The following is a 26,288-nucleotide window of genomic DNA, read 5'->3' as shown; positions in this document are numbered from 1 at the left end:
ACTGTAAGATAGGGGTTTCCAATCTTAGCAACATTAAGACTTGTGGGACTTGTGGGACTGGGAATTGAAGTCCACAAGTCTTAAAGTTGCCAAGGTTGGAGACCCCTGCCCTAAGATGCTTGCAAATGAGACCTACAACCTAGCAGACAATAATCGGAAAACAAGAAAGAATCCCATTTCTCTGAAAATTCACTAAAATTTGTTATTCCTGAACTACCTAGTTTGGAGTCAAGTTGAGAAATTTGTCTCATCACTAAATGGAGGAAACCTTCTCTGTGGTTTTCTTTCTCTGATTTGTTTTTTTTAAAAAAACCATTACAGTACTTCTTTTTTGCACATTGTGCACGTTTTGGTAGTGCAATGTTGTGAAAAGAGTAGTAGCATCACTGTCACAGTATCATAGATAATAATAATAGTAATAGTAATAGTAATAGTAATTGTTATTTATAATCCCACTGTCACTCATCCTACAGAAAACAAAGCTAGGCTACCAAACTAGGAATTCACCAAAAATTTCATACCTGCTGTATATGGATGACCTGAAGTTGTACGGAAAATCAGAAACTGAGATACAGTCACTAACCAACACTGTGCGAATCTTCAGCAATGACATCAGCATGGAGTTTGGCCTGAATAAATGTGCCACAGTGGCACTGAAAAAGGGGGAAATCACTGAAAGTGAGGGCATTGAAATGCCAAATGATCAAACCATCAAGTGCACCAGCCTACTTGGGCATCTTGCAACTGGATAATATCAAGCATGGCCATGTGAAAACTGTGATTAGCAAAGAGTACATCCAGAGGACCAGAAAAATTTTGAAGAGCAAACTGAATGGTGGCAACACTATCAAGACTATAAATACTTGGGCCATAGCTGTCATTAGATACACAGCTGGCATAGTGAACTGGACTCAAGCAGAGTTGGACAACCTGGACAGGAAAACCAGAAAATTAATGATGATCCATCATGCACTACACCCTAGCAGTGATGTTGACAGGCTGTATTTACCAAGGAAAATAGGTGGCAGAGGACTTTTGCAAGTGAAGCAGACAGTGGAAGAAGAGAAGCATGCATTAGCTGACTATGTGAAGGAGAGCAAAGATTCAGCGTTGATGGAGGTCAACAATAGGAAGCTTCTCAAGGTGAAGCAAACCAAGGACCAGTACAGAAAAACTGTAACTCGATGTCATATGGACAGTTGGCTGAACAAAGCATTGCATGGCCAATTCTTGGAGAAGATTGAAGGCAAAGTGGATAAGGAAAAGACCTGGTCATGGCTTACAAGTGGAACACTCAAAAAAGAGACAGAAGAACTAATACTGGCGGCACAAGAACAGGCCATTAGAACAAATGCTGTCAAAGCCAGAATTGAAAAATCAACAGACGATCCAAAGTCTGTTTCTTTACAGACTCTGTAAAGAAACAGATGAAACAATAAATCACATACTCGGCTGCTGCAAAAAGATTGCACAGACTGACTACAAGCATAGACATGATGCTGTGGCACAGATAATCCACTGGAACTTGTGCCGGAACTACCATTTGCCAGTGGCAAAGAACTGGTGGGATCATAAGCCCGAAAAGTGGTCGAAAATGAGCAAGGTGTGGGACGTCCGACTTCCGACTGACTGAATTCTGAAGCATAACACACCAGACATCCTGATTGTGGAGAAAAAGAAAGTATGGATCATCGACACCGCAATCCCAGGGGACAGCAGAATTGAGGAGAAGCAGCTAGAAAAATTAGTGAAATACGAAGATCTAAAAATCGAGCTGCAATGACTCTGGCATAAGCCAGTGAAAGTGATCCCAGTGGTACTTGGCATGCTGGGCGCAGTGCCAAAGGATCTCAGCAGACATTTGAAAATCATCGGAATTGACAAAATCTCCATCTGTCAATTGCAAAAGGCCGCTTCACTGGGATCGGCAAACATAATTCACCGCTACATCACGCAGTCCTAGGTGCTGGGAAGCGCCCGACTGGTGATGAAATACGAAATCCAGCATAGTGATCTTGTTTGCTGTGTTGTATTGACATAATAATAATAATTATAATAATAATAATAATAATAATAATAATAATTTATTAGATTTGTATACCGCCCCTCTAATATTAAAAAAAATCTAAAACCCCCATCATTTAAAAACCATGCAACACACGCATACCATACATAAAACTATAAAAGCCTGGGGGAGATGTCTCAATACCCCCATGCCTGGCGATACAGGTGGGTCTTAAGTAATTTGCGAAAGACGAGGGTGGGGGCAGTTCTAATCTCTGGGGGGAGTTGATTCCAGAGGGCCGGGGCCACCACGGAGAAGGCTCTTTCCCTGGGGCCTGCCAAACAACATTGTTTAGTTGACGGGACCTGGAGAAGGCCAACCTTATTGGCCGCTGGGATTCGTGTGGCAGAGGAAGGTTCCAGAGGTATTCTGGTCCAATGCCATGTAGGGCTTTAAAGGTCATTACCAACACCGCTTCAACCTCAGCGCTTTATATTTTAATGCTCTGTTTCTCATAGGAATAACAGAAAGACAGCCAGTCAGAAAGATCATGAGTACAAACTTTTTAGAGAGCAAAACTGCTCCTTTCAGACCCAGCTTTTGTGAGTCCTCACTCTACAAAAATAAACCAACATTTTTTTTCTTTGAATAGCTGTCCCACTTCTCTCCCTTAAGATTACCCTGCCTCCCTTTATCCTTTAAACAATTTGTTGGCTAACCTTTTTGTGATCTGACCTATTTTCCACCACTTTCTTCTACTCATACAATCTCATTGGTCTATGCAAATGAGTTTTGATAAAGATAGATGCAAGGAAAAGGGGGGAGAGAATCTCACAAAGCTCTGTTGGAAACGGAGCATTGAGAATAATGTGGTAAGACAGAGACTTGATTTGCATATTTATAAACCAAGAAGATTAATCTGACCAGAACAGTAACACTTGTTTAATGAACATTGCAAGTGACACAGCCCCTAAGAAAAATAAATTGCACTGTTTGGATGTAAGGTAGTTTTATTGACAGTTTCACCTTTCCTTGGCACTTTGGAACAAATGATAAATAAGTAGCAAGGACAAGGCCTGAGCTGTTCTATGAATCTGCTGGTGTCCTCCATCTCCGAAATATCTCCTTGAAACATATAAGTTATGTTTTATTTTATTTTATTTTATTTTTTTGAAAATCTCTTTATTAATTTTTCTTATATCATTCCCATCACATATTATTTTGAATTACAGATTATACATATTCTCAGTTAACATTCTGACAGTAAGTTTTGACCGGTTTCATTTCATTATATACATTGTATTTCATATTTTTAAATTCTAAAATCTATTACGTTCATTAATTATACACGGTAACTGTAGGTCGTTTCAATTGTACTGTTGTTTCATATTATGTTGCTTTTATGTTCTCTTTTGAACCCATTCATGCCATTTTTGCCATGTTCTTTTTGATTCTATTAATTTATTTCCCTTAATTGAATTCGTGAATTCGTCCATCTCTACACATGCATATATCTTATCTATAATTAAATCTTCCGTTGGTATCTGATCACTTATCGCAGAGTTGTGAGGAGCATTGTTTGTTTTGAATAATGTTTTCTCCAAACTCCTAAAAGCATAGCTTCCGGTGTGAGTTCTATTTCCTCTTTCGTAATCTCTGTGAGCCAAGTATGAGTTATTGTCCAAATTTTTTGTATCATGGGGCAGGACCACCACATATGGAAAAACGTACCTCTTTCCTTTTTACACTTCCAACACGAGTCTGATAATGTTGGGTGGATCTTTGCTAATCTCGCCGGTGGGAGGTACCATCTGTAGAATAATTTGTAATAGTTTTCCTTATATGCTGCCGAAAGGGTTATTGTGGATATTGTGGTCCATAAATTATGTTTTAATGTGGAATCAGATGATATCCATTTTCCCCCCTGGTACCATGCACCTAGAAATGTGCAGATCAGCTGTTGGGAAAACAAAGGAAAAAAATTAACATTAACACTTAACATTATAAAAAGAGAAGTTCTTTCAAGACAGGGAAGATGCAAGACCTCCATCTGCAATTAAAGGGGACTCTCGAGGAGCCTAGCTTCTCTGTTCTGCCTTCCATAAACTTTGTTTTTCTTACCCAAAATGTAACACTGAAGAAGGCAGAAGGATTCATATTTAAGATTATTTAAATGCATAAGAAATTTTGTCAGAACTTTATTTGTTTGTTTGTTCTTTGTTCATGCTTAAAAATAACCCAAACACAGTCCGAACCATTTATCACATTTTTGCTTTGCAAAAGGGAAAAATGATAGATCTTTGGCCTGGAGGCTGGATGGCTCATGATGCTTCTTAATCACTTCTGCAGTGCAGATCATTCTGCCTGTCTGGAAACAAAGTTAAGTTAAATTCTTACTTTAGATAATATAACTTGAGAGCCAATAAATGGATGTTCTGAAGAAGGTCTTTTCATAGGGTCCCCTCCACCCTATCCCAGCTATAGCATGCTTTTCCTTGTTATTTCCGCACCCTTCCTGAGCCAGGCAAAGATATTTACACTGACCAGGGTTTATTTTATGTTATTTATTGATTTTATTTATTTGGATTTCTAGGCCTCCCTTCGCCAGTGGACTCAGGGCGGCTTACAAAATAATATCAATACAAAATACAAAATTTATGAAATCCAAGGATAATCTTAATCTTAAAAACCATAGACATTTAAAACCATTTCAACCAAATTCATCCCAGTCACAATAATACTATCAGCCGGAACAGGATGTCAATGCTCAACGGCCCCAGGCCTGTCGGCAAAGGTGTGTTTTTAAAACCTTTTGAAAGGCCAGGAGGGTGGGGGCAGTGCAAATCTCTGGGGGGAGTTGATTCCAAGGGATCGGAGCTGGCACAGAGAAGGCCCTTCCCCTAGGCCCTGCCAGGCGACATTGCTTGGCTGACAGGACCTGGGGAAAGCCGACTCTGTGTTAATCTGACTAGCCACTGGGATATGTTTTTTGTTTTTATTATTATATCACTATCTTTAGTTTTGTAATGCTGCATATTTTTATTGATGCTATTATTGGTTATATGCTCTGTGCTTATCATTTGAGCTTTAATTCATTTTTATTTTATTTTTTTAAATAAAACTTTATTAATTTTTCATAAAGATTGACAAACATACAAACAAACATTTAACATGTAGGGGTTACAAATTTCCCCTCTTGTCATAGAAGTCAAATTTCTTTACAGAAAAAGAATACATTAATACCTTACGTCAACATATTAATTCAAATGAAAAGAAGAAATTTTATTCAATCTTATGATAAAAAAATTCCATATAAAGAAAAAGAAAAGGAAAAGAGAAGATAAATCATTGTAATATATTTATAATTCTCACATAGGTTTACCATTTAATTTTTCTTCTTATTTATCCATATATATACCTTATTCCAAATAACATAAAAAACTATCTTTAGTTTTGTAATGCTGCATATTTTTATTGATGCTATTATTGGTTATATGCTCTGTGTTTATCATTTGAGCTTTAATTCATTTTTAAAGTGTAACTTTAGAATAGTACTCTGTTTCCCTGAAAATAAGACCTGTCCCAAAAATAAGCCCTAGCATATTTTTATGCATGTGCCTAATATAAACTCTACCCTCAAAATAAGCCCTACTTAATAGCCTGCGCAGTTGGCTGCCCACCCATTCCATCTGGTTGCTCACTGGGCCACAGCCATGAGACAAGGTGGGGTGGGGGTGAAGCTGCCTCATGAAGCTGCCCCACACTGGCTTAGCTCAGGGTACATGCAGTCAGGCCACTCACACCCAGGGGTGGGCTACAAAGCGGAATGGTGGGAACACCATTCCTGTTAGATCCTTGCTGGAATGAAGGACTGCAATCTTTTAGTAAGTAACGGTTCTTTATTGAACAAGAGGTAACGATTACAGAACTAAAACAAGACAAAAATGGCCGTGCCTGGCAGCTATATATATACCGGGCTGCCAGGCTGAGCCAACCAATCACCTTACAGTATTTTCCCGCCCAAGGAATATGGGGCGGGTACAAGGCCTAACTGTCCTCTGGACACAACAATTCCATTGACGGAAATGGAGCACGTAGGCTCGTTCCATTGCCATCCAGGGTGCATGTGCCGTGCACATGCAACTGGCATGATTCTGGTAAAAATTACCCGGCTTTTGCTTCCGGCAATTTTTGCTGCCGGAATGAGATTTCAGCTGCTGCACATGTGCAGCAGCCAAATCTCGCTGCCATGCCTAGAGCGGCAGCTGGGACTTGCAGCAAAAGTGGCCTGCCCTAGCTCCAGCCGCGTGCCTGCTCTTTGATCTCAGGAGAGATGCCTGTGGCACGGAAGAGCACAGAATAGGCTGTGCAGCCAGAATTGGGGCCACCTGGCCTGCTTCCTGTGCCATGGCCCCTGCAGGAGGTGATCCAGGTAAGCAGGGGCAAGGGGAGCAGCAGGGGGAGCGAGGGCAAGCGGCACAGCAGAGGCTGGGAACTCTTACCTTGCTTTGCCGGTTGCTCACAACCGGCAACTCTTCTCTCCAAATTTCTGGTCACACAGTGGCTCACCAATTGTCCATGGGGATCTTGAGCAGAAAGAGAAGGCAAGACCCTCCCTTTCCCCTGACCCCCAACAAATGGTACTCAAGGGAATCCTGCCTGCTTCAACCAATAGAGAGGTGGCACATGGACATCCATTTCAATAACCGATACACTTGGCATCCATGAATCTGTCTAATCCTGCCTTGAAGCTATCAAGGCTGACAGCTGTCACGACCTCTTCTGGAAGTGAATTCCATAAACCAACGACCCTCTGGGTGAAGAAATATTTCCCTTGATTATTACTAATGTAACAAATACTCTAAATTTTTACTGTAATAGCACAGAGACATTTGTTTATGGAAGGTGATATGTTCAAGTTAAAAAATAAAAAAAACTATTTAAAAAATGCTTTCCTAGGTTCCTAAATTTTTTGACAAAAGATATCATTGTAGTCTTTTGAAAATTAGTTATCAGCTGTTTTTGCCTGCCGTATTATACTAAGCTTCTGACAGATCATTTGAGGTCAGTTGGAGCCCTTGAAATAATAGCTGTGTCTTCTGCATACATTCGCATTCTGAAACATTCACATCTGCTATTTTGGGATGCTGAAAGATCAAATGTAAGAGTTTATTTGCAAGTATGCACACATAGATTGAAAAGGAAAGGAGCTAAAATGCAAATCTAATTCACCTATATAGAGAGTTTGATAATGAGCCTTATATATTACTCTAATTCTAGACTCCTTATGTCATCATTTAAAAAAAAAGATGAGGCACCAATCAATATCAATGTCCCTGCCTTTTTCCTATTAAAAGTCTCAAAGAAAAATCTGAACTTAAAATAAGCAAAGGGCCAAAGGGATGATTTAGATATACAGTAGGTACTACTAAATTTCTCATTCAGCCAGCACAGAGTTATAATGTGACATATTTTTTGGAGCAGCCATTCATTATTACAATTTAAAGCTTGCTAACTATATTCAAATAAGCTAATCGATTAATAACTGCTCTCTTAAAAGTTAATAGAAGAATGAGCATAAATATATGGGATTCACACACACACCCAGTTCAGTCATATCCAATGTTTGCAGTTTGCATGAAACTTCCGTTTTCTTGGCAAAATTTTACCCAGCTGATTTTCTCCCCAGGGCAGAACTAGAACTCACAGTCTCCTGGTTTCTAATCCGATGCCTTAATTAGGACCAAATGGCTTCTTACATATGTAAGTTTCTACAAATGCTACATTAATTGATAAATTACTATACATTTCAGAAACTCAGAGGATCGCATTTTACTTGCTCTAAATCAAAACTTGAGCAAAAGAACAAAGTCACTGTGCATTTATGAAAAGGAACTCCTTGTTCACTTCTGGCATTTCGTCTAATTATTTTAAGCCAGGTGGGTTTTGTTCTTAGCATCTTATTTTCATTGTTTCTATGGCAGAGTCTCCACACAGCCATTTTACAATCTGTTTCTGTTGCTCCCCTCTGGGAGGAGGTTTCGAAGTATTTCTAGCCAGACTACAAGATTCTGCAACACCTTTGTTCCATATTTGCCATCCATCTGGTAAACTTGCAAGATTCATTTTTCTCACCATGTACATCAGTGAAGGGTGCAATTTTTTTTTACTACCACAATGTGGCTTATTTTGTGGGTGTGGCTTGATGGCCATGTGACAAGTGGGAGTGGCTTGACAATCATGTGATCGGGGGTGGCTTAAAGCTCATGTGACTGGCTTAAAGTTGGCCAACTTGACATCACTCACATCAAGGGTTGGGGTTACGGTTAGGGTGCCCGGCCTCTCCTTGTCTCAGAGATACAATTATCCTTACTATTACTGAACATACTATTTAATTCTATGTATACATGCCATATCTGTACATACATATTACACACAGGCACACAAAATTATTTTTCTACCGATTCTGCGTACCTGACACTACCCGTCCATCACTGATGTATATGTATACATTTGAATTAGACTATGTTGTTTCTCCGTGTCATTTAAAATTATTTGTTTGTTTGTTTGTTTGTTTGTTTGTTTGTTTGTTTGTTCGTTCGTTCGTTCGTTCGTTCGTTCGTTCGTTCGTTCATTCATTCATTCATTCATTCATTTATTTATTTATTTATTTATTTATTTATTTATTTATTGGATTTTTTTATGCCGCCCCTCTCCGTAGACTCGGGGCAGCTAACAACAATGATAAAAACAGCATGTAACAATCCAATAATAAAACAACTAAAAACATACCATGCATAACTTGTAATGGCCTAGGGGGAAGGAATATCTCAACTCCCCCATGCCTGGCGGTATAAGTGAGTCTTGAGTAGTTTACAAAATATATGTCAGCATATTCATCATTTTGTATTTATTTGTTTGTTTGGGTTTTTGTTTATATTTTTGTCATGCTTATGTTGTGTATATTGGAGGTGGCGATCCTTTGAGAGTTGTACACAACAAAATTTTATTTTAATGTATGCCGATTAGTGTACGTTTCAAATCACAATAAAGCCATTCTAAGGAATAGAAGAAACAGTAGAATATACTGCTGGCAGATTTTTTGTCACCTGAAAAGCTGTTGCTGTCGGTTCTCACATAATGGTGGCAAAAAATTTCATCCACTTGTTGAAGCGGCAGCAACGGCTGGCTGTCCATACCCCTCTGCATATGCAAAACATGCACTTCCGGCGTGATGCGAACTGGTAGGAAAGGTAAGTAGAACCTACCCCTGGCCTGTATTCACTTCTTTTCACAACAGAACATGCTGGATGGAATATGAAAGTCACTTTGCCAGCATTCATCCTCCTGTGGGAAGGATGATGTGATTCTGAGTCAGCTTGAAGCTTTGCACCTCCTCCTCTACAACAGGTGCCATCCAGCTGTCTGGCTTACAACTCCCACAATCTCTGGTTGCCCACTTGTGTTCTACAAATTAATCATGGGACAAAGAGGTATTTAAGAACTCCTCTGTGCGATGCATTTGGTTTCTCGCTTCCTACACTTTCAGTCTGTAAAAGAAGAAAGCCTCACTTCCCTGGGCTAAAAGCCTCCATGTCTGACCTCTGCTCCTCTTTCGGTTCAGTTCAGTCCCACCATCGATGCTGGGTTGAAACCAGGAAAGATGCAGGATCCAGACTCAACCTTCCATAGGAAGATTCCCTTCCCCCTTTCCCCACCTCCGGGCTGCTTTCTTTGGCTTCGTGATGGCAGCACTTAGAGAGAGGTTTGCATAGTCAGGATTGTGGTTGCATCCCTATGGCCATAGAGCTATTCACATTGTTCCTAATCAACCTTCTGTCATCATCGCTCTTTATAAAGCAGCCCCTCGGGGAGGGAATTTGTCTTTTGCAAACTGCCAAGCAAGTGTAGCTCAACACAGGTACACAAATATTTGGATTGGGGAGGGGAAGGTATGCCAGTAGATTTATATTTACTGACTGCTTTTTTGTGATTTCAAAACAAAAGTGCTGGGTTTGAGGGCAGCTCGTGCACAGACTCCTGGGTGAATATTCTCTGCAAATTCTAGACCTCAAATAACACTGGCGTAAATGCCAACATAGATCTGAGTAAAAGGAGACAACGCTCGGGATCGTTCAAATTCACCTCAACATAGATTGTATGTGGCTTTTGGGGAAAAAACCCCCATAATGTAGCGATTCTCCTTCCAAAGTGATCAGAAGAGAAGTTGAATCTATTAAGCTGGGTCAGGGTGAAATGCTCCCGGTTTGCTCGTGCCTGTCAATCATCAGAGGAAGGCTCCACCCTTCTGCCTGAACACCGCCATTTGGATTCTTTTACCTTCTGTGCATGTGCAATGTTATGTTTATACAAACTACTCCTATACTATACATGCGCAGAGGGTAAAAGAACCCAAATGGTGGTGTCTGGGCAAGTGGGCGGAGCCTTGCGCTCCCTTCACGACCAGCTCTCCGACAACCAACATGCGTGAAAGAACCAGGAGCATTTCACCCTTGAGCTGGGTTGATAGAAATACAGTGTTCCCTCGATTTTCGCGGGTTCGAACTTCGCGAATAGCCTATACCAGGGTTTTTCAAAACATATGAATTAAAAAATACTTCGCGGTTTTTTTTCTATACCACAGTTTTTCCCACCCAATGATGTCATACGTCATCGCCCAACTAATAATTTTTGCAAATAAATAACAACAAAAAATTATTGCTAATAAATAATTATGTTTATAAATATCAGGATCATTAAGTGTCTTATTCAATGGTGAGTACAGTAATAATGGTGAGTAAATGGTTGCTAAGGGAATGGGAAATGGTAATTTAGGGGTTTAAAGTGTTAAGGGATGGCTTGTGATACTGTCCATAGTTAAAAATGGTGTATTTACTTCCGCATCTCTACTTCGCGGAAATTTGACTTTCGCGGGAGGTCTTGGAATGCATCCCCCATGAAAATTGAGGGAACACTGTATACAAAGTCGAGGCATCTTATACTTCCATTGTTATCTTGTCCATCAAAACAAGTTCTGTATCCTTGGCCAACGAGGCATCTTATACTTCCATTGTTATCTTGTCCATCAAAACAAGTTCTGTATCCTTGGCCAATGAGGCATCTTATAATTCCATTGTTATCTTGTCCATCAAAACAAGTTCTGTATCCTTGGCCAATGAGATCCATGTCAAGAAAACAAAGAAGACACATTTGCGTGATTTACAGTTTCTGCACTTGCACCTGGATCCTCATCAAGAATGTATCTCTATGGACCTTGCTATGTCAAATCTAGCAAAGCCATTCTCATTCCTCCTGGCATGCAATTAGCACCTGGAGAACAGCATTATGGACTTATCTAATTGGGCCATCTGCGGTCTTGGAACGCTGCCTGCTTCTTCCAGACGTGTTTGTCTTTGGGTCGGTCCCTTGAATAGGCATTTCAAAGGCTTTCAGGATATAAACTATTCCTTCCTTTTCATCTCTGTTGAAAAACAATTACATTCCAGAGGAAATGTCGGCATGATAAAATTGCTTTTAACTGATTTATTTTGCAGGTGAGTATTGGATTCTTTGCTTTTCCCCTTCAAAGAAAGGATGCATTATAAATGCGATCAGATTGGGGTGGGGGAAGGAAGAAAGTAAATTCACCATTCACTCCCCCCCCCCCAAAATTACCACCTAGTGGTTGAATGAAGGATGGCATTAGGAATGAAACAGTATATTAAAATAAAACATCCATCCAGGGAAAAAAATATTTAAAACTGAAGAAGAACTAAGGTTTATCCAGTCATATTTGCTTAAAACTAATGATAAAATTTCTTGTTCAGAACAATGTATGAAAACTTCCACACACTCTCTAAAAATAAGTTTAGCACAGTTAAAAATCCACTTTGGATTTTCCTATCCACTTTGCATCTTCCAACCCCATACCAAATGCAATGGCTCACTCTGACCTCCTGAATTAGACTGTAGCAACCCATTCACTGCTGCACATCAAAAAGAAACCCTCCCATACTACCACCTCTTATAAAACTAGACAACACAGTATCAACAGTAGAGACCTTCAAATTTCTAGGTTCTACCATATCGCAAGATCTAAAATGGACACCCTAATATTAAAAATGTCATCAAAAAAGCACAACAAAGAATGTTCTTTCTATGGTAACTCAGGAAGCTCAAACTGCCCAAGGAGCTGCTGATACAGTTCTACAGAAGAATCTTTAGAGTCTGTCATCTGCACCTCTATAACTGTCGGGTTTGGTTCTGCAACCCAACAAGACTGACACAGACCTCAGAAGATAATCAGAACTGCAAAAAAAAACCAATTGTTACCAACCTGCCTTCCATTGAGGACCCGTATACTGCATGAGTCAAAAAGAGGGCTGTGAAAATATTTACAGACCCCTCACATCTTGGACCTATAAAGCTCTACATGGCATCGGGCCAGATTACTTGCAGGACCACCTTCTGCCGTACGAGTCTCAGTGACTGGTTAGGTCCCACAAAGTCGGCCTTCTCCAGGTCCCATCAACTAGACAATGTCGCGGGACCTAGAGGAAGAGCCTTCTCTGTGGTGACCCCAACCCTCTGGAATCAGCTCCCCCCAGAGATTCGCATTGCCCTCACCCTCCTCACCTTCCACACAAGTCTTAAGACTCATCTATGTGGCCAGGCTTGTGGCGATTAGATCCTAGCCTCCTGGCCAATGAATGTTACGTGAGATTGGTGTCTCAATGGGTATGATTGATTATTTAAACAAAATTGGGGATTTTAGATTAGTTTTAATCAATTAGATTTAGCCTTTGTATTTCATTGTTTCCTTTTATATGTTGTGAGCCATCTTGAGGGGTGGCATATAAATCCAGTAAATAAATAATAAACAAGCAAGCAAACAAACAAAGTTTCAACTCCTACCCTCAAAATGCAATAGAACACTGCACACCAGAATAATTAGACCCAAGAATAATTTTTTCCTTGAACACCATCACTGTGCTAAACTATAATTCCCTCAAGACTGTCAAACTATTTACTAAGTCTGCACTACTATTAATCTTCTCATTATTCCTATCACACATCTCCACCCACTTATGACTGCATGACTATTGCTTTGCTGTTTCTATCCTTACAATTTATATTGACTGTTTCCTAATGTGATTTGATTGCTTATTTATACCCTATGACTATCATTGTGTTGTACTTTATGATTCCTAATGAATGTATCTTTTCTTTTATGTACACTGAAAGCATATGCACCAAAGACAAATTCCTTGTGTGTCCAATCACACTTGGCCAATAAACTGTTCTATTCTATTCTATTCTATTCTATTCAGCTTATCTTTGAGATATAGCCTCGATGGTGGTTGTAAGCATTTTTGTGTCATTATGCGGTTTGTTCTAGTCGTTCCTTGAGGTTATCTATGCCATGCTGGAATTTAGTCCAAAGTGAGCTTCTATGATCATTAACTATATCATTTTTCAGCCACTTTGTTGAGCTGAAAATATTTTCTTGGACATTTTTGACCGATTTGTAGTCAGCTTCGAAGCAAGATTGCAAGTAAGGTCATCTACAGTCAGATAATGTCTCAGTTGGATTTCTGCAAAGCAATATACATGGACTGTCTTAGACGCTTAAAATAATACCAAGCATGATAGCTAAAATTTGGATTATGGTGGACCATTTTATGTCTAGTGTGGCAATTTTAAAAATGATTGCCTGCTTAATTGTTTCCAGTTCCATGCAAGATGGGACTTAAAGTCATAAGTAATTCAGGAACAATATCCCAGAAAATTTGTGGATTTTCATCTTCTTCCAAATCATTCAATATTTTCAAATGCTGATATGGATATTTTACTATGGTCATCTGAGTCTATATTATCCACGGCAATCCACCACAACGCTAAAATGATTTGTATGATGATACAATCAGGCAAATTCCCATGGTTTCTTATTTTCTAGGTTTAAAGTTCTGCTCCGAGATACATTTAGCAGAAGTCATGGTGATTTTGCAACTGATCCCCAAATATTTTATTATGTTTCATACAACATTCATCCCCATGTTGACGACCTGATGGAGAAAACCATTTAAAAATAATATTGGTCCGTTTTGGCACAGGAGTTGCTTCAGTAATTGTGGCACCAGCCAAGGATGATGTCATGAATAACTATGTTTGATCTGAAACGCAAAGAGGGGCGCTTGTCTCCAATCATCAAAAGAATAGTGTTCCAGAATGATACAAAGGAAGAGTTGTTTTGTTCATCTCGTGAGAGGTGTCCTGACTGAACACCAGCCACATCTCAATGGATCACTGGTTTCATTGACTTCAGACCAAGCTCAAAGAGATCTGGAAACAGCATCGCCAGATATTTTAATTCCTTGCCTCGTAGAAGCCTTGTGTATTGCTGAGAGCTCAAGGTAGCAATCTAGAGGTTTGTTTGTATACTGAATTGTACAGAAGCAATTACAGCGGTTGGGTGTGACTTTCTGCTCAGTTGAACCTCCCTCTCTCAAGAAGTCTAATGGCTTTCAAAATGACCTCATTGCTCAAAATGTTCTCTCTTTTTTGTCCCTCTCTCTGTGTTCCAAGCTGGCTAGATCGGAGATGACTCTAGTTTTCTTTCTAAAAGAGAGGAAGGAACAGTCCACACTCTGCATCTATCAATGACTCATGCAAGATAAATAGAGAATTTAATGTGTGCTTTATTCTCTCTAACTGCAGCCAGAGAAGTTCGAAATGGCTTGGGGAAGGATATTTAACTAAGTAGATGATCTCATTAAAAAAAACCCTTGTCAGCAAAATCCCCAAGGGATATTTGCTTTACAGGGCTGAGGCCAGGCCTTTAGCCTTCACCTCTGTATTCTTCTGGCCATGATATAATTGGAAGTCAGGTTTGTTTTCCTGATTTGGCAGTCAAAGAAAGAACTGTTGACAGACAGTTTATGCAGGGAGTGGAAATAAATGACAAAGCCTTTCTGCATGTTGCTTATTGCTGTGTATGCTTTTCCTTAATAACGGGAAGCATATGTACTCTCTGCCAATCAGACAGAGTCAAATTAGAATGTGGTGGAGAAGTCTGGTTGGGCCCACTTATTTTTAAGCAGCTATACCAGAGCTTTTCAAATAGTGGGGTGTGCCCCCCTGGGGGGGCCTGGGGAGCAATGCCAGGGGGGCACATGTCACTCCAGGGAACATGTTTATGTTTATGTTTGTTTATGTTTATTAGATTTGTATGCCGCCCCTTTCCGTAGACTCGGGGTGGCTCACAACACAATGAAACAGTTCATAACAAATCTAATAATTTACAATTTAAGATATTTAAAAAACCCCATTATTAAGCAGACATACACACAAGCATACCATACATAAATTGTATAGGCCCAGGGGAGATATTTCAGTTCCCCCATGCCTGACGACAAAGGTGGGTTTTAAGAAGTTTACGAAAGGCAAGGAGGGTAGGGGCAGTTCTAATCTCTGGGGGGAGCTGGTTCCAGAGAGTCGGGGCCGCCACAGAGAAGGTTCTTCCCCTGGGGCCCACCAACCGACATTGTTTAGTTGACGGGACCCGGAGAAGGCCCACTCTGTGGGACCTAATCGGTCGCTGGGATTCATGTGGCAGGAGGCGGTCTCGGAGATATTCTGGTCCAATGCCATGAAGGGCTTTAAATATCATAACCAACACTTTGAATTGTGACCGGAAATTGATCGGCAACCAATGCAGACTGCGGAGTGTTGGAGTAACATGGGCATACATGTGTGGTCCCTCTCAATTGATTCCTCCAGACAGGGAGTGTTTTTCCAATTGCACCTGTTCTGAGCCTGAAAGAGAAGACAGACAGACAAAGAGGGGCAACTGTGTGGGTTCTTGTTGTTCTCAGCGGGTGCCACAGTAGCCATGAACAGCATGCTGAACCCGTTGCTGGATAAGGAGGAACATTCTCTTCAGCTGGGCAAAAGCTTCAAATGGCATCCTAAAGCCTCCTTCCACACTATTTGCTGTTAGTGCCAGGCAAAGGCGGCACTTATGGGCCAGCTGGCTACCCCAAAAGATTGGCTTGATTAAGCTGACCTGGCCCTGTTTCAAAAGAGGACCCTAACCACGGTAGCCTATGCCTGCCTAACCAAAAACAGGCTCCACTGAGTTCGGTGTGACTTACTCCCAGGTAAGTGGGTAGAGCAGCCTTCCTCAACCAACAGTTTGCTTGCAGCTTATAATAATGAAAATAATAAATGTTAACACTAAAATTCCATTGGGGCCCAGATGGGAGAGTTGGGGTGGGCACGAAATGTTTACTTCTTCCTGGGGTGGTACGTAACAGAAAATAATTGAGAAGCACTGAGCTACGCCATTATGAAGTAGTACAAGTTTGTTAGAAAAGAAAAGATGTTGGGATTGTCCATAGTTAAACTACTCCCTGGGATTCAGCATTTCAATTTGATGACCAAGTAAAGACAGAAAATTATTTCTGCCCCTCAGCAGTGTTTCTGAGCGAACTGATGCAAACAGCTTAAGAGGTGTTTCTCAGACTTGAACCCTTGAAGATGTGGGGCCTTCAACTCCCAGAATTCATGGCTGACTGGGTAATTCTGGGAATTGAAGTCCACTCATCCTTCACCCGAGGGTGAAAAATATTTCTCTTAGAAGTAGTGCTAGAGAACCAATGGCCTTTATGTTTGAAGGACTTCAGAATTCATGCTGTGGATGATTTAACAGGCATGCTCATTAAGTTCATGGCTTCCATGGTTTCCATAGATTTCACATAAATTGTTTCAGAATCTAATCATGAGTCATGTCATAGTCTTGAGCTGTTTTTTACCTCCCACCACTTAGCACCAGAAGAAATACTCATATAATTTATGAAACACTACCTGGTAATGTTGCAGCCTAGTCTCTTCTCAAGTGGAGGAAATCAAGTTAGGCTAGGTCATTTGTAGAGAATGAAGAAACCTAAGGGAGTCCAGGTAGCTCTGGAGAGTGTTTTCTTAAAAGTAGTTGGCCTTTAAATCTGTCTTGCTGAGAATACTGAAGTCACCGAGGGCTTCAAATGGTGACTCTTGTGTGTTCATGCAGTGAGGCATGTAGGCACTCTGGCATAAATCCAGTGGCTGTTTTCACTCACTGCATAAAGCCTGATTGATTTGATCACCAATATAATTTGATCAATCCAGACTAGTCCCAATTTGGACATTTGATCAATCCAGACTTGTCCCAATTACAACATGTAGAACCTATCTTCTAGAAAACAATCAAGTTTGGGCCAGCTTTCCCTAGTCAGTCATATCACTGTCCATATCAGATTAGGTTTGATTAACAAATCTGTTTCACTTTTTTTTTCATTTTTTGGGAGAGGGAGTGTGGAAGGAAGGAGGAAGGAAGGAGGGACGGAGGGAAGGAAGGAAAGGGATGGAGAGAGGAAGGAAAGAGGGAGGAAGGAGAGAGGGAGGAGGGAGGGAGGAAGGAAGGAGGAGGGAAGGAAGGAAGGAAAGGGATGGAGAGAGGAAGGAAAGAGGAAGAAGAGGGAGGAAGGGAGGATGGAGAGAGGAAAGAAGAAAGGAAGGAGAGAGAGAGGGAGGAAGGAGAGAGGGAGGGAGGAGGGAGGAAGGAAGGATGAAGGAAGGAAGGAGAGGGATGGAGAGAGGAAAGAGAGAGGAAGGAGAAAGAGGGAGGGAGGAAAGAGAAGGGAAGAAGGAGAGAGGGAGGGAGGGAGGAAAGAGAAGGAAGGAGAGAGGGAGGGAGGGAAGAAAGAGAAGGAAGGAGAGAGGGAGGGGGAGGGAGGAAGGAGGGAGGAAGGATGGAAGGAAGGAGAGGGATGGAGAGAGGAAAGAGAGAGGAAGGAGAAGGAGGGAGGAAAGAGAAGGGAAGGAGAGAGGGAGGGAGGAAAGAGAAGGGAAGAAGGAGAGAGGGAGGGAGGAGAGAGGAAGGATGGAGGAAGGAAGGAAGGAGAGGGATGGAGGGAGGAAAGAGAGAGGAAGGAGAGGGAGGGAGGGAGGAAAGAGAAGGGAAGAAGCAGAGAGGGAGGGAGGAGGGAGGGAGGAAAGAGAAGGGAAGGAGCAGAGAGGGAGGGAGGAGGGAGGGAGGAAAGAGAAGGAAGGAGAGAGGGAGGGAGGAAGGGAGGGAGGAAGGAAGGAAGGAGAAGGATGGAGAGAGGAAAGAGAGGAAGGGGAGGGAGGGAGGAAAGAGAAGGGAAGAAGGAGAGAGGGAGGGAGGAGGGAGGATTATTCCTTAAAAATTAGCAGTGTTACTCTTCTGCTTATATGTATAAGCATATGGAAAAGGAGGGTGGGAACATTTAGGAAGCAATTATAGTATTGAACAGGTTGACTAATAATGTTCCTCTTTTACTTCACATGATATAGCATATAACAAGACTGATATAATTTCCAATGCTTTTTCCCTAGCACTTATCTTCCTGCAGTAGGCTCTTACAATAAGATGCAACAGAGGTGTCCCATTACTGGAAATACTACTTTGGATTTGAAAATCTCTCCATGTCAATGGCAAAAGATTAAGGGGATGCAGCAGGTGGCAGGGATTTAGTGAGAATTGCAAAGATGCCTACCTGCTAATGAAAACTTCCAATGGTTACAAAAGTGCCAAGAGTATCAATAAAAGCGGAAGAGTCCTGTGATGAGATTCAACCCCTTTTAACCTTAATTTAAAGCTTCCAAACTGTTTTCTCCAACCTGTCACCCTCCAGATAGATTTGATGTCAGCTGCAATTACCTGAGACAGCACGGTCTCTGGGTACGGGTGTTTGATGAGTCCAGGTTGGCAGGACAGGAGGTTACTTCAGTTGCATCTAATTTACCTCAGCATAACATGACTGAAATGTCTTCTCCGCTTGACAGACTTCTGAAGACCCAGCTGAAATTCTACTATTAGTGCAGAAACAAATGTGGCAAAGGGACATTGCCAAAGGCTGGGAAGTGTTGATTTTTCGAGTCCAAATAATATTAGACAACTCGTGACCCCTCAAAGCTTCATTTCAGAGATATTTCCTCGCCAGATTCCTCAATGCACGCAAGAAGGGCAGAGCTTCTAATTACCTGAAAAGTTCTTAAAAATCAGGGAGATATTAAAAGATATATTTGCCTTGAAAATAGTCCCAGGTTAAGTTCTGCAGCTCAGTCAAGCATCAGGAGTTGTCCACGGGAAATACTTCGTGATATTTTGCATTATGTCATAAAACCTTTTACGGTAATTCTATGTCATGAAATGTTTCATTAAATTTTCTATGCATAGAAAAACAAAAATAAAAATAGTTAAAATAGAAGCATAACATGTAAATAGGTATATAGAAAAGTATAAGTATTTTAGCTATTTTAATAACACCCTATCAGTACAATATGTCCAAATATTTATTTATTTATTTATTGAATTTGTATGCCGCCCCTCTCCAGAGACTCGGGGCGGCTAAGAGCAACAATAAAGCAGTGTACAATAGTAGTCTGATGTTAGAAATAATTAAAAGCCCATTAATATAAAAAAAACCCCAAACATACATACATACCATGCATGGAATTGTAAAGGCCTAGGGGGAAGAGGGTCTCAATTTCCCCCATGCCTGACGGCAGAGGTGGGTTTTAAGCAGCTTACGAAAGGCAAGGAGGGTGGGGGCAATTCTAATCTTTGGAGGGAGTTGGTTCCAGAGGGATGGGGCCGCCACAGAGAAGGCTCTTCCCCTGGGTCCCGCCAAGCGACATTCTTTAGTTGACGGGACCCGGGGAAGATCCACTCTGTGGGACCTAGCTGGTCGCTGGGATTCGTGTAGCAGAAGGCAGTCCCTGAGATAATCTGGTCCGGTGCCATGAAGGGTTTTATAGGTAATAACCAACACTCTGAATTGTGATCGGAAACTGATCGGCAACCAATGCAAACTGTGGAGTGTTGGTGTAACATGGGCATATTTGGGAAAGCCCATGATTGCTCTCGCAGCTGCATTCTGCACGATCTGAAGTTTCCGAACATTTTTCAAAGGTAGCCCCATGTAGAGAGCGTTACAGTAGTCGAGTTTTGAGGTGATATAAAATGTGAGGTAACTCAAAAAAAAGATGCAATGATGTAACAATGCAGAATCACTTACTGTATTTATTGTATTATTGTTTTTACAGAAAAGACTGAAAATTAAGAAACTCTATCAATAAAAAAAAGAATATTACAGCCCATTGGGGAAAAATTGTTTCATTAAATTTGACAAATTTCAATTCCATAGGAGTCATGGCTCTCAGATTCTGGATGCACTCTATAAGTTCGGCCATTTGAGATAACTGGGTGCAAAAAAAAAATCTTGCCCTATGATGCACCATTTCTCGCAGTTAAAGGTTACAGACACGAGAGTTGCAGTAAATACATAGATGAAATACAGTATTTGTGTTCTGTCTGGGTTCCCCCAGACCTCAACACCAACTGGAAAAAGCAGCCAGACACTCTGGTAAAAGCCAAAAGTATTTTATAACTGGAAAAAATAAGCACAGAGGAAAACCTGTTCTTCCCAACAGACAGGATATAATACGGTACAGCAGGGTCCTGATGTCCAGACAATACAGCAAGCTTCTTGCTGGCACCCCCCCCCTAAGGTTTCAATAGTCAAAGGCACAAACCAGGATTCCAAGACGCCAAAGTTCACAGTCAGGTCCCACGACTCTCAAAGATAAAACTCCACAAGCCAGGAAGGGTGGGTCTGCCTTTTAGCCTTTCCCAAGAGCACCACACCCAAACCCAGCTGTTGCCACTTTAATGCTGAAAGTATTTAGCCAATTGATTCCGTCTCTGAGTAGCTCTTCGTTGTCGCAGATCAATTATGGCTTGTGCACTTTCCTCTAAGGAATCCAGGCTGCTTGCTGGGGAGAGCTCCCCCTGGTGGGACTCTGGCTGTCCTCCCTCTTCTTCAGCCTGGGATTCCTCCTCCTCGTCTGTCTGCACCTCCTGTTCCTCAGCCTCTCCCTCTGAGCTGGAAACCGACAGAAGGTCAGCCGTTCCCGGAGGGGCCTCAGACGGAACCACAACAATTTGGAAGCCCCCACCCTTCCCCTTTTGAAAAGAAAAGTGTCTTTTGAAAAGAAAAGAGTCAGGAGATACTTGCTTTCATGGCACAACTCAACTGTAATCTGTTTAGAGCTGTCCAGACAAGCTGGATATTACCTCTTTCAAGCCTGTAATTCTTGTATACATTGTTCCACGCAGAGGTGGGTTATAACTTACCTCGCTGCTGGTTCGCTTCTCCTGCTTTGCATGCCTGTGCTACATACCTACGCATGTGCGAAGCATGAATGCTCATGAACAGTGCCATAAATTCCCAAAAAAAATCCCAAAAAAGGCCAAAAACAAGATGGCGGTGCATGCACAGTGTCAAAAGAAAAAAAACTGGAATTTTTTTTTAAAAATAAATAATAATAAATAAATAAATAAAAACATGGTGGCCTCCACAGACTGGCATCCAGGAAGTGATCACCTTGGTGTCCTTAGCAACCTGCCGGTATACGTGATGTCAAAGCTCCGCCCCCGGAATCTCTTTATGGGAGGGATTCCCCAGCTCCTTCAAAGGGAGGTCTTTTCATGTAAAAATAAAAATATATATTTTTACGAAAAAGGATGCTGCAGCAGCACTGCAAGCAAAGGGAGGTCTTTTCACGTAAAAATTAAAAAATATTTTTTTACGTGAAAGGACCTCCCTTTGCTTGCAGCGCTGCTGCGGCGTCCTTTTTCGTAAAAATTAAAATAAATAAAAATAAAAAATCCGTTAAAATAAAAAACGATGGGATTCCGGGGGCGGAGCTTTGGTGCCACAAACCGTTCAGGTTCGGGTTCGGCCAAACTTTGCGTGAAGTTTGTCCGAACTTGCCGAACCCAAACACCGTTGAGTTCGCCCATCACTAATCATGATGTCACCAGTGGCTTGCCAGTTTGGGAAAACTGGTCCGAACCAGGAGGAACCCACTTCTGGTTCCAGCCCTTGGCTGTTCAAATTACTTTTTCTTTGTCCATGGAAACCTTCCAAATTGTATATAGCCTGTTATGGCAAATATAAAATGGAATATTATACCCCCTGTAACATTGCTAATACACAAAGAACAATGACTTCCTCATATTCTATATTAAATTCTGGATTAGGGGAAAACTGGTTTATGTCCATGGGTGACTTTGGGCTGTTGACTGTTGCTCAATTTAATCTAGTTTATGATGTAGGGTTGATTAGATGAGATGAGATGAGATGAGATGAGATGAGATTAGATTAGATTAGATTAGATTAGATTCTTTATTGGCCAATTGTGATTGAACACACCAGGAATTTATCTTTGGTGCATATGCTCTCAGTGTACATTAATTAATTAGGCTGTTGTTTATTGCCTGATTGTTTGCCAAAGTTGTAAATTCCTTGATTGGGGTAATCAGCAATCAATCCCTAGATAAGCAGGGATTAAAACCAGTATCAGGATTAATACTATAAACACTACCCTAATTAAAGAACTACCAAGGGAAAAACAACCAATCCTCACCAACAATAAGTCAGGTTACTGTATCTAAAGAGACAGCAAACCTTACTTCCTTCTAACTCTAAACATGTTAAGTAGTCTGGTAACAAAAGACTGGCAACAATCAAACTCAGTGAGTATTGTATGTTAAAGGAATTCAAAAATAGAAAGTATAGTCAAAACATCCCTTATTTATAAAGCAGTACATCTGCTGCTCTCATTTGAGTTGCTTAAATTAAAAGAACGGTCTGGAAATTGCAATAATTCAAATCATATTTTTATTTTCCATTATTTAATTTCCACATTGTTTGATTCAGAATGAGGGCTGGAACCCTGAATAAAGTTATTTTCAGGGATATCCTAAAATAGTAGTCTGTCCCTGAGGTTGCCTAAATCCCTTTATGAAAAAAAAAATTCTGTAGAGAACCATGGGTTTTTCTGAACAATATGAAATGGTGTGGAACAAGAAAGTTTTACTCATCAGAAGATCTTAAGTCTGGATTCTTTTCAATCTGGCTTCAGGATCGGTCACAGCATGGAAACCCCTTTGGTTGAGCTGATGGATGATCTTTGGTGGGCCCAGGATAGGGGATATTCCTCTATCCTGGTATTCCTCGACCTCTCAGATCCTTCTGCGATGGCTGGAGGGATTGGGAGTGGGAGGCATTGTTTTACGGTGATTCTCCTCCTATCTCTCCAGTCATTTGCAGTCGGTGTTAGTGGGGGGGGCAGAGGTCTTTCTCTCCCCCTACTATTTAACTTCAAAATGAAGCCACTGGGCAAGGAGCGAGTATTATCAGTACGCCGATGATACCTAGTTATACATCTCCACCCCATGCCAATTCGATGAAGTGGTGGATTTGATCTGCTGGTGCCTTGAGGCTATAAGAGTCTGGATGGGGGCCAACAGGCTCAAGCTCAACCCAGACAAGACCGAGTGACTGTGGGCATTTCCTCCTAAGGATTATTCGGTCTGTCTGACTATCGTTCTGGGGGAGAAACACTAACCCCCTCAGATAGGGTCCGCAATTTGGGTCCACAGCTGAACCTTGAACACCATCTCTCGGCTATGGCCAGGGGGACCTATGCCCAGATTTGCCTGGTTTACCAGTTGCGACCCTAATTAGACCAGAGGTTCTATGCACAGTCACTCAGGCCCTCATCACCTCCCATCTTGATAATTGCAATGTGCTCTACATGGGGCTACCCTTGAAGAGTGTTTAGAGACTCCAAATTGTCCAGAATGCAGCTGCACGAGTTGTCATGGGTGTACCTAAGTACCTGAGTGCCATACTGCCCCCACCCTGCTGGCCTTCAAGAAGTCCATGAAGACCTGGTTCTGGGGCCATTGATCAATTTGATACCATCTTGATCCAGCCACTAAAGGATATGAATAGTTTTAATGGGTTTTAGATTTTTTAATACTATTTTTAACATGTTTTTTATACTGTCTTTTACATGTTGTACGCCACCCAAAGTCTGGAAGGAGTTGGGCGGCCTATAAGTGTGATTAATAAATAAATAATAAATAAATAAATTTTAATATACAAAAAAGGAAAGAACAAAACAATACAGGTTAATAAAAGCATTATGAAGAAATGACAAGTTTGCAAACTCAGGCTCCTTTCTCGATGATCAAAGCAAGCGACCAACGGAGTGGATGAGGCTCGGGGTGGCTTAAAACAGGGCCTGCATAGCCACCTGTTGAGGATGCTGTAATTCTAGATTTCTCTGGAGCACTTCCTCCTCTTGAATGCCATGATGCTTCTCTGTCACTGTAATGCTTCATCCCGGAATCCTCCTTCCAGGCATCAGAGATTTAGTCCCGCCCCAGGAAACCTGACAACTCCATTTGTTTGTCTTATTTTATGTTGATGTTATTAAACCACTCCGCGACTTCAGCTTCACCGAGTGGATTACGCAGCTCTTAAAAAGAAAATAAAAGCAGTTCAGCGGGTCATACTCATTGCCCGTTATGTAAAACTTAGCAATTATCACTTGGTAGGAGAGTTTGCTTCTACTTGAACCCGAAATCTGCTTGGTTGCTTTAAATGAGCATTTGGGGGAGTGGACAAGGGGGAGGATTCTGGAAAAAGAGAAAGTCCAGCAGCTGCCTGTCTTGGCCAGCAGCATGAAACAGCAATTACAGTGCTGCCAGACAGTGTGGAGCCTCTGTTTTTAACACCATTAGCTCTGTCATGGCTTAATAAATGCATTAGAATGTAGTAGGGTGGAGGGGGAGAGATTTCACCATTACAGTGCTTGGAGAGGTGGGGAAAAAAATAATACAGGCTGCATTGTTAACAAAGCAATGTGTCTCATCCCGAGACTTTGCTTCTGGTTAAGAGAAAATGAGATGCCACTGCTAGTTTACAGGATGAGCAGGCAATCTTTCCACACTATCCCCCAGGGTTCATAAGGGTCATGGCAGGAGAGTAATAGAAAGAGGTGGCCCCAAAATGTGGAGTTGAAACCTTTTGATCATTCGGGGTCTTTTGTAGGGCAGGCTGGGAAAGTTTCTTCAAATAGTGGGCTTACCAGACTGTATTTTAGCGCTTTAGGAGGTTTGGGGGTAGGGTGGAAAGTAAAAATGAAAAATCTCATACTGCTAAATTGCCTTTTCTTGCTGCATTTCTGTATTTGGGAAATTTTGAGGCTTGTTGAAATAGCACCAGAGTTCTAATGTGGCTTGTGGATTCCTTACTTCTGAATACAGTCTTGAGTTTTGAGGCGTCTTTGTGGTGTCCCACAAAGACCCAAAACATTATCCCAAACTCGCCACATATATTTTCTGGAAACCATCCTCGAATGGTCTTCATAGAATGCTAACCTATTTGCATTTAGCCTCATTAAATCTGATTCATGGAAAAAAACATGAATTGCTAATTGGAAAAGACCCCAGTGATTGTCCAAAGGTGTATTTTGTGAGTAATCATATAAAGGACATATTGAGCATTTTATTTATGGACTGGAAAACTAAAGAGTCATTGTTTGCCAAAGAAGAATAGACTTTGCTCACCAAAATGAACAATGTGAAAAGGAAATTCAAAGCAATGTGCCAATTTTACAAAGCAAAATAAATGGAATTTCAATGTAATGTTTAACTCTGTATGAACAAAATAGAAATGAGGTGGAGCAAAAAGGATGCTGTTTCCATTTAGCTCCAGGCCTCATATGATGAAGGTTGTTGTTTTTAAATTTGCTCCTAAGAAGCAATTGAAAATGTGGAGGATTCAATCATACACATTCTACTATTTTATCCAGTTTTGTATGGTACGAACAAGAGTATCTATAAGATGGGACAAATCACATCAATCATGATGACACACATCATTCATAATAGCAGTGCTCCACAAAGAAGAAGGAGTCAACTCATTTTCCAAAGCATCAGAAGGGCAGGACAAGAAACAAGGGATGGAAACAAAGGGATGGAATCATGGAGAGAAACAACCTAGAACTAAGGAGAAATTTTCTGACAGCACAAACAATCAAACCACGGAATGCTTGCCTTCAAAAGTTGTAGGTGTTCCATCACTAGAGTCTTTTAAGAAGCAATGGACAGCCATTTGTCTGAAATTGTATATATTCTCCACAGGGGTGGGCTCCAGCTGGAACACTAAATTGGGCTTGCTACCATGGCTTGTGAGTGCTTGTTGGGCCAGCGCGATTTTGCAAAAAAACCTCACCGAAACACAGGTACACCTGCAGCTCCGTGTGTGATTTTATTATCTCCACAGGTACAGAAGCAAAATCCCGCTGGCCCCACAAGTACTCACAAGCCATGGCGGCGAGCCCAATTTAGTGTTCCTGCTAG

Source organism: Erythrolamprus reginae, chromosome 1 (genome assembly GCF_031021105.1).
Source record: "Erythrolamprus reginae isolate rEryReg1 chromosome 1, rEryReg1.hap1, whole genome shotgun sequence".
Lineage (NCBI taxonomy): Eukaryota > Metazoa > Chordata > Lepidosauria > Squamata > Dipsadidae > Erythrolamprus > Erythrolamprus reginae.
Note: the sequence above shows the minus strand (reverse complement) of the source record.